Source organism: Triticum dicoccoides, chromosome 2B (genome assembly GCF_002162155.2).
Source record: "Triticum dicoccoides isolate Atlit2015 ecotype Zavitan chromosome 2B, WEW_v2.0, whole genome shotgun sequence".
Classification (NCBI taxonomy): Eukaryota; Viridiplantae; Streptophyta; class Magnoliopsida; order Poales; family Poaceae; genus Triticum; species Triticum dicoccoides.
The window spans coordinates 127,652,310-127,667,661 of NC_041383.1; the positions used below are offsets into that span (position 1 = coordinate 127,652,310).

At 42.5% G+C, this 15,352-nt stretch overlaps 1 pseudogene; it reads left to right on the top strand.

Moving 5' to 3' along the window:
* LOC119360653 overlaps positions 1–14,629 on the top strand; it is a 21,435-nt pseudogene extending 6,806 nt beyond the window's left edge.
* The last annotated feature ends 723 nt before the right edge of the window (positions 14,630–15,352 follow it).

Here is a 15,352-nt window from a genome sequence, read left to right on the forward strand (position 1 = left end):
AGTGCTCCTCCGAGTGTTGGTCCGAACTAGAGCCACTTGCAGCGCCACCTCGGGGAAACTTGAGGTCTGGTTTTAGTTGTACGTAGTGTTCATCCGGTGTGCCCTGAGAACGAGATATGTGCAGCTCCTATCAGGATTTGTCGGCACATCGGGCGGCTTTGCTGGTCTTGTTTTACCATTGTCGAAATGTCTTGTAAACCGGGATTCCGAGTCTGATCGGGTCTTCCTGGGAGAAGGAATATCCTTCGTTGACCATGAGAGCTTGTGATGGGCTAAGTTGGGACACCCTACAGGGTATAAACTTTAGAAAGCCGTGCCTGCGCTTATAGGCAGATGGGAATTTGTTAATGTCCGGTTGTAGATAACTTGACACCAGATCTGATTTAAAATGCATCAACCACGTGTGTAGCCGTGATGGTCTCTTTTCGGCGGAGTCCGGGAAGTGAACACGGTTTTGGGTTATGTTTGACGTAAGTAGGAGTTCAGGATCACTTCTTGATCATTGCTAGTTCACGACCTTTCCGTTTGCTTTCTTCTCGCTCTTATTTGCGTATGTTAGCCACCATATTTGTTTAGTGCTTGCTGCAACTCCACCTCATTAGCACTTCCTACCCATAAGCTTAAATAGTCTTGATCTCGTGGGTTTTGAGATTGCTGAGTCCTCGTGACTCACCAGATACTATCACAACAGTTGCAGGTGCCAATGATACCAGTGCAGGCGATGCAACCGAGCTCAGATGGGAGCTCAACGAAGACGTTGGTCGTTGCTATGTTTCGTTTCATGTCGATCAGTAGCGAAGCCCAGTTGCGACGATCGGGGATCTAGCAGTTGGGTTATCTTCTTTTCTTTTGGCTTCGTCCGTAGTCGGACTATGTGTGTACTCTGATTGATGTATGACTTATTTATGTTCATTGTGTGAAGTGGCGATTGTAAGCCAACTCTTTATCCCATTCTTGTTCATTACATGGGATTGTGTGAAGATGACCCTTCTTGCAACAAAACCACAATGCGGTTATGCCTCTAAGTCGTGCTTCGACACGTGGGAGATATAGCCGCATCGTGGGTGTTACAAGTTGGTAATCAGAGCCATCCCCGACTTAGGAGCCCCCTGCTTGATTGTTTGCTGGCGTTGTTAAGTCTAGAACAAAAATGTTTTGAGTCTTAGGATTATATATATCGGAGAGTAGGATTCTTTTTACTCCTCAGTCCCTTCGTCGCTCTGGTGAGGTCTCCTGACATAGATGTTTTGACTTTCCTCTCCTCAAATTTCACTAAATTTTTTTAGGATCACGCGGGTATCTTGGAATCGTTCCAATGGTTTTGTGACGAGAACATTGTTCTTGGTGCCTCCTGTCTTTTATGTGGCAGTGACCCGGGGAGTTGAGCTCCGAGGTGTTGTCGTCACAATTTTATCGTTGCAGTTCTGGAATATCTGAGTTTTGCCGACATCGAAAATCTCTTTTATGCAGTTGTTGGTGAGATAACCTCGACGCCACCCGGTACTGGGGTGGGAGTTCGGGAGTATTGCCATAACTCGTATAACGGATGCTTTTCGAAGGTTGAGGTACACGATTTCCGAAGGTTTCTTGGTTATGTGTGGACGGATGGATACAGCTTGGATGTAGGGATTGTTAGTTTTGGGTGAGATATATATTGCTTCCCCTGTATCCCCAACACCAGATTGCATAACCAGAAAGTTTTGGGAGTTTTATAGGTGGGAATTCAAGTAGCTCCTAGAATATCTTTTCGACAGATGCATGATATGAGATTGGGGTTCGATGTCTAGTGGTCCACCTTTCCACGGTTGTTTTTACAGTGGTCTCGTTGTGTATTAAAGAACCCTTGGCTATGCTAGTTCGGGGACACTTCGTATGTCATGTGCACTGCCTTGTACATGATGGTGCTGTACAATCGAGTCCGTGTGGGCCCCACCACGAAAACTTCGGACGAAATCTCTATCATATGTTTGTTCTGGCTTATTCTGCAAGCCAAATCCTTTGTTTTGTTTTATTTGTGGTATTCGAGTTGCTTCGGAGTCAAATGTTGAATCCATACCTTCCCTAAATGGTGTTCTCATATTGTTATGTGAATACTAATCCTTCTTCATCATCGAGATTGTCATGTCAATTCTTTCCGACCGGTGTGCTTCTCTTCAAGTGGATCCGAACATTTCAACATTCACAAGATCAATTCTAAGTTTTCTCAATGGCATCCATTCCATCTGCCCCAAGTTGCCTTTGTTTTTCCCGCCCTCCCACCCTTTTTCTTCAAGGACTCAGATTTCTTAATCGGGTATTCATTTTATTGATGGGAAGTCTCTCCATTCTTTTCCGTCAATGTTCTTATCTGGTGATTCTCAGGAAGATACTAACGGAGCTTCAAGTTTATTATTCTTCGTCTCTTTTCTTCTCCGGTGGATTTAACTCAAGCTTTCGGTGTTGATCATATCCTTTTTCCTCGTTCAAATGCTATCCCATGCCGGTGCATCTCATAATCGTTCATCTCTCTCTCTTCATATCCGAAGTGTCGACGATATCTCAGAAGATTTGTGTCTCCATTATCAAGATCCGTTCAAGCTAGTTGGAGATTATTATCTCATTCAAGCCATTTAATTCAACCGGCGCAATCCCCCCTTTCAAACAATCGTTCAACGGTGTTTCTCTTGAGTGGGCCCTAACCCACAAGTCTTTTCCCAGGATCTTACCCGACTCCTCTAATTATCAGGAGCGATTCTCAAATTCATTCCAAGTTTGACATAAGAATGAATTCTCATCAGTCATATTCTTTCTCCAAGATCGCTTTCAAAATATTTTCAGCGTTGGTTCATCATTTCTATTCTTGTCTGTTCCGAAGTGCCTCAACAATTTTGGGTGGTTCTCATCATCATTCTCAACATCTGAAGATCGAAGAAGGATTTCTCTTAAATCTTGCTCCATTCTCTTCAAGATTCATGGTTCTAGCTTGATGCCATCTTTTCATAATTGTTTTGATTGTGAAAATTCTTTTCACCCATCCGGAGCATTTCATGAGTTGTTTCCATTTCTTTCCTCCGAAGGCCATCATGTCATAATTCTTCATTCTCAGCATGTAGCTATCGTTCTCCAAATCTTACCGGTGCATCGTTCAAATATCATCTAATCAGTTCATGACCCCTTCGTTCTCATGTATCTAAATTTCTCTAGTATCTTCATTCATTTTCCAATCCTTCCCGGTGAATTGTGCCTTTGCTACTTTTATTTTCAATTCTTACGGTGCTTCTTTCAATATTTCTCTTCTGTTGTTATCATATCAATTAATTCGTTCTTTCCGAATCGTACTGGTGGTTTGTTCAAGTTTTCCCAAGTTTGCGCCATATCTATCTTAATCCTTTCTACGATAATAAGTAGTATGCCAAATCCATTGCTTGCCATCAATTTAATTGGTGAAGGATGAGCATAATGTAATTCTTATTCTTGTTTCATCGAGTAAATTCAATTCCTTATTCCGGAGGTTCATCAAAATTCTTGATTTCATTTGTTCTTCTTTCTTTCCGGAGTTCCAAGTTTTCTAGGTTATATCATTTCAAAGCTTCATCTTATCACTGCAAGACTTCACCTTGTTCTTTCAACTTCTCTTTCTTTCTATCATCCTTTTTTTTACCAGAGTTCTTCATGGAGGCTCTACATGGTGGTTCATCAAGGATTCCTTTCATCCTTCAATTGTTCTTCAAGATTTCTCTCGAAGTTAAGATCCGCCAAGCTACACTCTAAAATAAACATGGTGCTCAACACATGTTTTGTTTTGGGGAGTTCAAGTATTCTTCTTCTTGCATTTCAAGTGCTATTCTTTCTACATTTTCTTTTGAGATGGTGTTATATCATTCTTGACAATTTCCATTCATGCTTCGTGATTCACATGTTGTTAAGAATGAGGTATTTTAAATCCATCAATATCATTGTTGGAGTTATCTTGGTATAGATTTCACCTAAAGCCTTCCCTAAGGAATGTTGCTATTATGGTGCTTATCAATGATCCAAGCTTTCTCCATATCCTTCTCGATGAAAGAGATTTTCATCTCTTCGTTGATCTCAAGCAAGCAATTGTTTCCGTTAGTGGCCGGTTGTCACCTCATCATTTTGAGATGTTTGCCATAAGCCCACAACAAGCTTGTGCTTTTCGTTGTTGATTTTCCAACAACTCCGTTCAATTCTTCTTTGCAAGGATGCTTTCCAAGCTTATTTGTGGCAGAAGTTGGCATTTTCTTCTCCATTCTGTTATTCCAATGATCTATCTTCTATTCTTTCTTCCGGAGGCATTGTGATGTTGTGCTCTTCACCCATCACGTCGTTTTGTCAAGTTCATGTTCAATTCCTTCCATTTACAGTCGGAGTGCTGCCAAAATTATATCATTCTTATCTTGTTTAAACCAGAGCGGGTTCAATCCCTTCTTGTCCATTGTACTCGTCATTCATCGCTTTGCATCCTTCAAGGTTCACATGGTGTTCCTTGCTTCTCTTTTCTACTGGAATGCTCTCAATTTCGTTCAACTCTATTGTGTTATTCTTTCAAGTTTTCAACCTCTCGTGGTTCATCGGTTTCACACATTGTCGAAGAAGCAACTTAGTTTTACCTCTTCTCTTCCTCTTCCGTTTCTCTCCGGTGCCATTCTAGATCTCGGGACGAGATCCTCTTGTAGTGGTGGAGTGTCGTAACGCCCCGAGACCGACGCTCCAAAAGACTTCTAGATATTCCGAGATTCGTCGTGTGATTTGTTTTTTTCGTTGCATTCATCCTTGCATCATGTGCATTGCATCATGTCATCATGCAACCCCTTTTTAAAACTCAACTTAATAAATTGCATAGATCTTTTGATCTATTTAAATCGAGGGAATTCACTTGTGGTTTCTCTTTATAACATATTAAAGCCTCTCAATATTATTAGGGAGCTATAATAAAATTATTCCATTTATTTGGAATTAACCATAACCCACTTGCAAAATATCCCATGCCGTTGTTATCTCAATTCTTGGTCTCCAACCTTGCCCATAATTTCTTTCATCATTTTCCGGAGCTCCATAAAAAATCCGAACATTTTTGGACCTTCCTTTTATCAAGTCCTAGTTCAAACCCATTTGAATTAAATTCAAATGAGTTTGAATTTAAATCTTTCAATCATGGCCTTTCTATTTTTCTTGGAACGAGCATATTTTTGCGAGTCCGGGAAAATTATCCCTATGCACATATTCTTTCCCTAACACTCTTTTTCTTTTTCTTCCCTCTAATTTCTTTTCTGCTAAAGAGTTAAAGAAGAGAAGGAAGAAGCCCAGCAGCCCAACCGCACCGCATCAGCCCATTTGCCTCTCAAGGCCCAGCTGCGCCTCTAACCCTAGCCCGACCCCCTCGCTCGATCCCATCTCCTCCTCTCGCTCCCTCTGAGCGCCGCCACGCATCGCCCAAAACCAGCGCCCGAACCCTCCTCTTGCTCGATCCCCTCAGCCTCTCCCTCTGGCCATGGCCCCTCGCGAGTCTCCCTCCGCCACCACATCTCCATGGCCTCGTCAGTGCCGCGCCTCCCCCTTCCTCCATTCCGCCCCAACCACTAGGAAGCCGAGCCCCCGCGGGCTGCTTCTTCGCCCGCAGCCTCGATCACCGTCGCCCCAGCGCCCGAGGAGAGGAGCTCCTCCAGCACCGCGCCAAGTCCGCCGCCGTCTTCTGCATCATCGACTCGCCATGTCACCTCGCCCGCGCCACCACTTCTCCACCTCTCCTGGAGATCCGTCCGCCAGCCACCGGAGCCACTGCAAGTTGCCGCTCCGCGCTCCTCGCTCCCCTTGCTAGCGAGGAGCTCGTCGCCGAGCTCGGCTAACTCCGGCGGCCCCGGAGCCCGCGCCAAGCTGCCGTCAGGCCCCGCGTCGCCATCCAAGACCCCGCCGCTCCCCTCGGCCTCCTGCAGTAGCCTGTTTCGGGCCATCCCCATGGCTTGAGGAGCCCGAGCCTCTATCTGCTCCTCTCACCCTGAGCCCCCTGCATCCGCCATCTCTAGTCACTCCCACCTGCAACTCCTTCTCTGTGCCTCGGTCACGAACCTCCAAGACCACCACAGCAACGGTGCATCGCAAGGTTGTTGCACTGGACGCCAAGTACCACGACCATCGCATTCCGTTTCTTCACTATCAAGGCCGAGAGGAAGCTAAGTACCATGACGACGAGGACCGCCAAGTTCATCTACCGCCGTCAAGTGAACGACTACCATCACCCCAAGACCCAAACGACTACAGAGACATGAACATCTACGAACTGTGTACAACTACCGGCGACGCCGAACATCTACGGATTGTGTACGACTACTTCCACTACGGCCGTGTACCACTACTTCCTCTATCGATGACTCGAACGTCTACGAACCGTGTACCACGATGACCCGCCAAGACCCTGAACAACTACCGTCGCCACGTGAACAACTACTTCCCACCACGACCCGTGAACAACTACTTCCTCTACACCGCTTTGAACTCGTTCCGCTCCGAAAACGCACGCTTCAAAGGTATAACGATGGGACGACCGCCCGTGTATGAATGTGTGTTGTATGAGATGCTCGTGTTTGCACCGTGCCCGTTTGTCTTTGCACGTTCCTCATTTGCCATGCTGCCATCCCGTGGGAACCCGGAATCCGGGAGCACCCCACCATCCTTGCATGACACGCTCCCGTCACACTTCATTTTGCACCGGTACCTCCATGAGTTATCGGGACCGATATGTTGCCGTGGCACCATTTTCGTTTCGTCGCCGTGGCACCCTTTTCGTTCCGCCATGGTGACCAAATGCTTCATAACATGCTCATGTCGACATTTTCATAAAAACTGCATAAAATTTGTATATGTCATCCGCATCATGATAACAACATTTAAAATGTCTAAAATTGATGTTTGCATTTAAATTGCTAAATGACATATGGGGATTTTCTGGAATTATCGTTTGTTGTTTCCAACCTCATTTAAACTTGCCTAAATAGGTAGTTTAATTATGCTTCACCTCTTGCCATGTTTAGTAACATTTAATATTGTTGGGTACATAACCGAGAGAGAAACTAAATAATTGATGTGGTGTTTTGTCAATATGCAACTCGTTGCATATTGAGCTCCACTTAACTTGTAGTATTGTTTGTTGCACTTTGCCATGCCATGCCCCATTAAACCGGACATGCATCATACTTGATTGTGCATCATGCCATGTTTATGTGATGGTTGTTTACTATGTCGTTTGCTTCTTTCCGGTTGCGCTTCTCCTTGATAGTTCTGGTTACATTGCGATTGTGAGGATTCGTTCGTCTACATCCGTTTGTCTTCTTCATGGTCTCGTTCTTCTTCCTATCGGGATCTCAGGCAAGATGACTATTACCTTCGATATCACTTCTATATTTGCTTGCTAGTTGCTTCGTTCTATCGCTATGCTGCGCTACCTATCACTTGTTTACCATGCCTCCCATATTGCCATGTCAGCCTCTAACCTTTTTCACCTTTCCTAGCAAACCGTTGCTTGGCTATGTTACCGCTTTGCTCAGCCCATCTTATAGCGTTGTTAGTTGCAGGTGAAGTTGAAGATTTCTCCATGGTGGACAGGATTACGATTGGGATATCACAATATCTCTTATATTATTAATGCATCTATATATTTGGTAAAGGGTGGAAGACTCGGCCTTTTGCCTGGTGTTTTGTTCCACTCTTGCCGCCCTAGTTTCCGTCATACCGGTGTTATGTTCCCGGATTTTGTGTTCCTTACGCGGTTGGGTGATTTATGGGACCCCCTTGACAGTTCGCTTTGAATAAAACTCCTCCAGCAAGGCCCAACCTTGGTTTTACCATTTGCCTACCTAAGCCTTTTTCCCTTGGGTTCTGCATACTCAAGGGTCATCTTTATTTTACCCCCCCCCCGGGCCAGTGCTCCTCCAAGTGTTGGTCCGAACTAGAGCCACTTGCAGCGCCACCTCGGGGAAACTTGAGGTCTGGTTTTAGTTGTACGTAGTGTTCATCCGGTGTGCCCTGATAACGAGATATGTGCAGCTCCTATCGGGATTTGTCGGCACATCGGGCGGCTTTGCTGGGTCTTGTTTTACCATTGTCGAAATGTCCTGTAAACCAGGATTCCGAGTCTGATCGGGTCTTCCTGGGAGAAGGAATATCCTTCGTTGACCGTGAGAGCTTGTGATGGGCTAAGTTGGGACACCCCTGCAGGGTATAAACTTTCGAAAGCCATGCCTGCGGTTATAGGCAGATGGGAATTTGTTAATGTCCGGTTGTAGATAACTTGACACCAGATCTGATTTAAAATGCATCAGCCGCGTGTGTAGCCGTGATGGTCTCTTTTCGGCGGAGTCCGGGAAGTGAACACGGTTTTGGGTTATGTTTGACGTAAGTAGGAGTTCAGGATCACTTCTTGATCATTGCTAGTTCACGACCGTTCCGTTTGCTCTTTTCTCGCTCTTATTTGCGTATGTTAGCCACCATATTTGCTTAGTGCTTGCTGCAACTCCACCTCATTACCACTTCCTACCCATAAGCTTAAATAGTCTTGATCTCGCGGGTTTTGAGATTGCTAAGTCCTCGTGACTCACCAGATACTATCACAACAGTTGCAGGTGCCGATGATACCAGTGCAGGCGATACAACCGAGCTCAGATGGGAGCTCAACGAAGACCTTGGTCGTTGCTATGTTTCGTTTCATGTTGATCAGTAGTGGAGCCCAGTTGGGACGATCGGGATCTAGCAATTGGGTTATCTTCTTTTCTTTTGGCTTCGTCCATAGTCGGACTATGTGTGTACTCTGATTGATGTATGACTTATTTATGTTCATTGTGTGAAGTGGCGATTGTAAGCCAACTCTTTATCCCATTCTTGTTCATTACATGGGATTGTGTGAAGATGACCCTTCTTGCGACAAAACCACAATGCGGTTATGCCTCTAAGTCGTGCTTCGACACGTGGGAGATATAGCCGCATCGTGGGTGTTACAGATCACGCATATGGTTAGTCTTTGCTTGGTAGAGATACATGCTAGTAGTGAATGATTCTTCTTGCTTGGTCAATACCATGTCATGATGTTCGATTGTATAACTAGATTGTATAGTGTGGATATAGCAATCGTGTATCGAATCATGACTAGTTGACTATCCTATGTTGGTGCAAGTGTAAGTTGTACTATATAACAAATGCATGCCATTTCTGTTATTCTTGCTTTGTTATTTCATTGCTTGATTTCATTGATGTAATGGCCTTGATGTTTACTTGCTTATTGTAATTTATCCCTTGTGCTTCTAAGGCACAACTAGCATGATAATGTTGTGTGCTAACGGCATGCTTGATGTTTGGTTAGCGTATATCAACTAAGTTGTGTTGTTATTATGAGTGTATTATATTTGTAGCATAGCGGGTAGCTTATGTAATGATATTGCATGCTTATGGGTATATATCTAGTCGTTGCATTGTTATATGCCTAGACATCTTTCATGCAAGTGATGTTTCATGTCTTATTATACTACCATGTGTTATAGTTTTTTCAACAGTCCATCTCATGTTCAAGATATTTTACCTTTCATGTTAGTTGAGTTGTGCCTTCCTCATATGCTTAACACGCATAGTTTGCTCTGTTGTTTAAGCATGTGTGGGTAATCTTGTTACTAGTGGTCATTGGATATTTGTTCTTTCTTACTTAAAGAGCATGTACTACTTTAGTATCTTCTCATGATCACTTGTATGTTTGATGCTTGTGGTTTTAGTTAAGATCTCTTTATGATTCTTTATTCACATGCCTTGTATGATACATGCCATATTATTGTATTGTTTATTTTTTTCCTAGTATTGTGTTGGATCTTGATATAAGAGTACTTCTTAATGTTACTTATGGATGATGTTTATACATTGCTTCTTGTTAACCATTATAAATATTTGGATTCCTCCAAATATTTATTCTTGGTTGATTGCCACATTTAATCATATCATGTCTAGGATAGTTGTTCATCGACTTGTTCCATGTGTTGTATAGTTCTTGTTGATTGTTTGACAAATGAATTTGTTAGATATAACAGTGTTGATCCCATTTTATTTTAATAATGTTTTAGGTCTAAACCTAGATCTTATTCCAATTCATTTTATTGAATGATGTTTGACTGCTTGACTGGTATGGTTTATAATGTTGGTTTGGTTGTCATATGGAATGCTTGCTTTTGAGTTATGATGTAGTTGATGTTTATGTTTGGTTGCTATTAACCATTCTAAATATTTAGATGATATCTAAATATTTATCTGTGGTTAACCTTTACCTTTATCATACCATAATATGATTGTGTAGTTAAATGCATAAGGTGGTTCCATTCCATGTGTGTTGATGCCATCGTGTTTGTTATAGTAGTTTCCTATAGCAGTTAGTCGATATGGGTGATGTGAACTACTAGTGGTTGTATCATGGTTCATATTAGAACATTAGTCCTGACCGCCAAGCCTTCCTTAGCTGTGTCAACCTAACCCTGTCACTTCTTTGAATCATCTCTACTTACCTCCCTATCATGCTATCTCATTTCATAATCTCCATCTGATCGATATCTTGCTATCCATCCACTCTTAATTTGTTTTGGATGTTATTTGGATTTACTATTGTTTTGGTATTTATTTGTTTTCCATTTGCTATCGTTACGACGAGTAGGGAGTGACGATGTTGGACAAGGACAGAACAGGTTACTGAAGAAGGACTCAACAACGAAGGCATGCCTCCTTCTTTGATCATATTTATCCTATGTTTACAAAATTGCATTGTGTTTTATGGTTACTATATGCATGCTATTTTTAATTCTCGTAGCTAGCGTGTCGATTGACACATTACCTTGATCTGCTTGTCGCCTATTCATTTGACACCTGAGTAGAATTATAGTATTCCGGGAGAGTAGAAATGCTTAGCCATGCTTATCCTATAGGTGCTTTGTTGAATGACCTCAGAGTCATTGACAGTTGAAACGTATCGTTGAGCTAGGCCGGTTGGCCCTTGTTGATCTCCTCTACTCTCTTCTACTCTGGGTGAAACTTACCATCTGAATACTGGCGCGGGTGACAGCTGAATCAAGGATTGAAGGAGCGATTGGCCGCCCTTCACTAGTTGAAGGGGGCAATCAGTCGTCCGTGCTGCATGAGGCCTAATAAGTCTTGGATTTGAAGATTGTGATAACAGTACAGCCACATGCTATATGGGCACTGGCTTGGTTAATTAGTTAGTTCACTCTTATTGTCGTCATCGCCGTACCGCAGATGGGATAGCTGCCTTGCGAGGAGTGTCCTCGGCACAAAAGGGGGGCCCGAACTGTGAACCGCGGTTACTTCCGTGTTGAAACCTAGTGGGCTTGGCACAGTAAGTTTGGTCTAATGAAAGACCTCGTCACAATCTCCCTGCCGGTATACCAAATGGTGTACTACGCCAGCGGCCACTGGTGGCAACAAGTCGGGATTGTGTCGTGTGGGTAAAGTGTACAACCTCTGCAGAGTGTAAAACTATTCGAATAGCCGTGTCCACGGTCATGGGCAACACATGAATCTTTCTTGACGTACGGGACCTGTCTTGCTTATTCCCTCTTTGCCCCTATTCTTGAAACCTATGAAGGACGTGAGTTGATCGAGGATCCTCACTTGAAGAAAGATATTATTCTGGAGATAAAACATGTTTTCATCTAAAACTGCTATTATTCAAGTACTATGTTTTTTCAAACAAAATTAGCTTTTATGCAAATGAGCCGTACAACCTTCCTTTGAAGCCACATGTAGCTATTAGGTCCTTCCCCGTGGGAGGCATGTTGAGTACGTAATGTACTCATTGCAATACTTTTGTTGAACAACAGAGTTCCATGAAGACGAAGGTGATGACTATGACAACTATGGCGATCCGTAGGAGTGAGGTCACGTGGACTACATCGACTGCCTGTGGCTGAGATGGAGTCGCTACGCATTGTACTTTCCGCTACTTTCTGATTGTAATAAATGTCATGAGACATTTCTCTATTTATGCCTTGTGGCAAGATATATTTAAACTTGTAATACCTTTTATGCATTATGCGATGATATCATTTCGCTGTGTTGTCAACAATGATCCTGGGGTTGACACATATACACAGGAGGGTCTGGAAGTTAATTCCGGGTTCTCACAGTTCTGTGACTTTGTGGACAGCCTCTTCCTCCACCGCGATGTGTCGGCGCCGGTGGACACGCTCCGGCTGCGGTCCAGCGATGAGTATGCTGGCTTCTGCGAGGAAGATGCCAACAGGTGGATCAGGACTGCTGTCAGCCGCAATGCGCGGGCTATTCATCTTGCTGGGCATCGGTAGGAGTCGCGTTGTTGGACCGTGTGCACTTCGTCTCTTGCCACCTCAAGATCTTGAAGTTGTCGCACGCGAGGCTCGAAGATAGGATCCTTGGGCAGCTTTCTTCTAGTTGCAAATCATTGGAAGAATTGGATCTCAAGGACTGCTTGTTCAAAGGCCCTGAGATTGTGTCTGCCTCTCTAAAGACTTTAATCATGCTCAAATGCACATTCAATTGGGACTTCTCCATTGCTGCTCCAAATCTGGTACTTCTGCGCCTCATCACACCTTCGGTTCGAGTTCCATCATTTAAGAATCTGGGATCACTGGTCACTGGAACTATCATACTTGATGACTCTCTCTTGAGTGATGATTTTGGACACATCAATGATGATGATGATTTGGATGAAACCACCGATGATGATGATGATGATGATGATGACCATGATGATGACGACGATGATGACAACAATGATAATGATGGTGATTATGACGATGATAACGATAAGAGCAAGAGTTCAAAGGTTGGATATCGTTTGCCTCCAAAAAAACATGAGCTTCATGGGTACAAGGATAAGTATGGTTATGGCAGCGATATTGAGAGTGATGACAATACCTGTGAATATAGTGAAATTGCAGATGGCTACCTTGCTGATGGCCAGAATTTCAATAAAGAAGGTAACTATCACGACAATGGTAGGAGCCATGAATGCAATGGTAGTAAAATTTTAGGTGGCTGTAATATTCTCCATTGCCTTTCGAGTGCTACAAGTTTGGAGTTGTTAGCTGATGCTGGAGAGGTATAGCTATTGCCCGCTTTTGCTGATACCCCTCTTTCAGTGTGTATTTATATTTTCCTTGCTTTAGCTGAATTATTCCAGCTGAAGGAAAATGAAAAAAAAGTATTTGTTCACGTCATGTAGAACCTTTTTATAGTTATGTTTCAATACGCTGAGGTTCGATCAACTTCATGTTCGCTTATGGTAGCATACAACATCTCGACCTTAAACATCATTGTAGACACACAATATGACATTATATATAAGTACTTTTGTAGCAAAAAATCATATGCAAAACAACTTTTTCCTGATTACCCATAACACAGGATGTCCAATGAGCAAGTTTGTTACCTTCTGAGCTGTAGCATCAAACCTGGTTACATAGGCACATTTAACTTTAAAAGGAGTTCACATCATAAAAATACCTCCAGTTTTCTTGCCTCTGTCATTCGTCAAATTTAGTAGCTGAATTCAATAGATATGCATGCTTGTAGCTTTGAGGCGTAATTATTCATCATTTATTTTGTACATAGATGATGTCATGTTTTCAGTGATTACGGTTTATTATTATTGTAGAATTTGCTAGTGGATATGTTTGTTTTTTTCTCTATATTAGAAAATTATATGCATATGCACAATATGAAGATGCAGATTAGCAGTGTTCTTTGCTGGCTACTCACTGTATATTCATTATGAAGGTGGTTCTGAGTAGGGAACTGAAAAGTTGTCCAACTTTTATCAACCTGAAGACCCTGTCCCTTGGTGAATGGCGTATGACTGCTGATTTTGATGCATTGGTTTTCTTACTGCAGCATTCGCCTAATGTAGAGAAGCTTTTTCTCCAACTTACATTGGTATGTCCACCTAACCTGATTACATGACAGCAGCTATTTTCTTCTTGTAACATATTATCTGTATGAGACGGCGACCATTTTATTGTATCTTACATATTTGCTGTATGATATACGATTCTCGCAACTCTTTTTAAAGTTTTTATGTACCTAACCTGATTATATGATTAGTGACCATTTTATTGTTCTGTACATATAGAAGTTCAACTCCAAAAAGACATGGAAAACAGGTATAGAATTGAAGGAGAGATCATTTACTTGCGAACATGTTCGAATTGTGAAGATCAAATGCTCAAAGGATGATACGAGAGTCCATACATTGGCACATTTGTTCATGGCAAATGGTATACCCACTGAGAAGATATATGTCCGTCGCAGTGGGAGTACTTGTGAGTCATACCTTCTAACCTTCTGATTATATAAAATTTCATAGTTATTTGCGAATTCAGCAGTACTAAATTACTACTTTGTATGTTCACATGCTGTTACCATGCTCCTAAAAAGATAAATGTGGTTAAATGGGCATGTTTTCAGACTATTCTATTCTAGTAAGTAGAAAAGTTAACTCTGTTTAACTAAAATTTGTAATCTATGCACTAATCGACTATCTGATTTTGTACCAGATCTCCGTGGTCAGCAATTCATGAGAGATTTTGCCAAGCACGAACTTGATTTCTGGGGATGAGTAACGGTCAACCGTCAAGCTTATGTGGTTAGCAAGTATCTGATAGGTAAGAAATTAACTATGATTTCCGTTAAGTGCTGACTGTGCTATTAAAGCCGTGTCAAAGCTGTCGGTCTTGTTGTTCTGTGGGGAGATATAAGATACGTATGGCGAATTGTAGCAATGCTCTTATCTAGTGGCATGATTTGATACTCTTAGTAGTAAGTAGCGCGCCCGCAGTTTGCAGTAAACTTCGCTTTCTTCCTGAAATGGATCTAAATGCTCTTAGCTTGAAAGCAATCTACCTGACCTATTCGAAAGGCACAAGAGGTGTTGATTGCATTTGTCCTGCTGCTGAAGATTGTTGATGATTGCACACTGCGGGTTGATCTTGACCTCTCTGTCGCTCACTGTTGTGGGCTTGTGGCTATGTTTAGCTCTGAGATGTGCGCTGTTAAAACTGTCTTTACCTTGCTTTGATGTGGCTTTCATTTTAGTTCTGTTTTTACTCTTTTGAACTCTGAACCATGTATCCTGTTTCATTCAAGTAATGGAGCAGGGGGGCGTTTTTCAGCTCTAATGTGATTCTAAAAAGAATATGCTCTTAGCTTGAATGTTGTTTTTGCGATGCGTTGGCATTGAATATTATGAGACATGATTATCTATGGAGAAATACAGTTTCACCACCTAGCCGTTGAGGTTTTGGTTCCTTTTCTGCCATTTTTGTTTTAGTTTCTCTTTGCT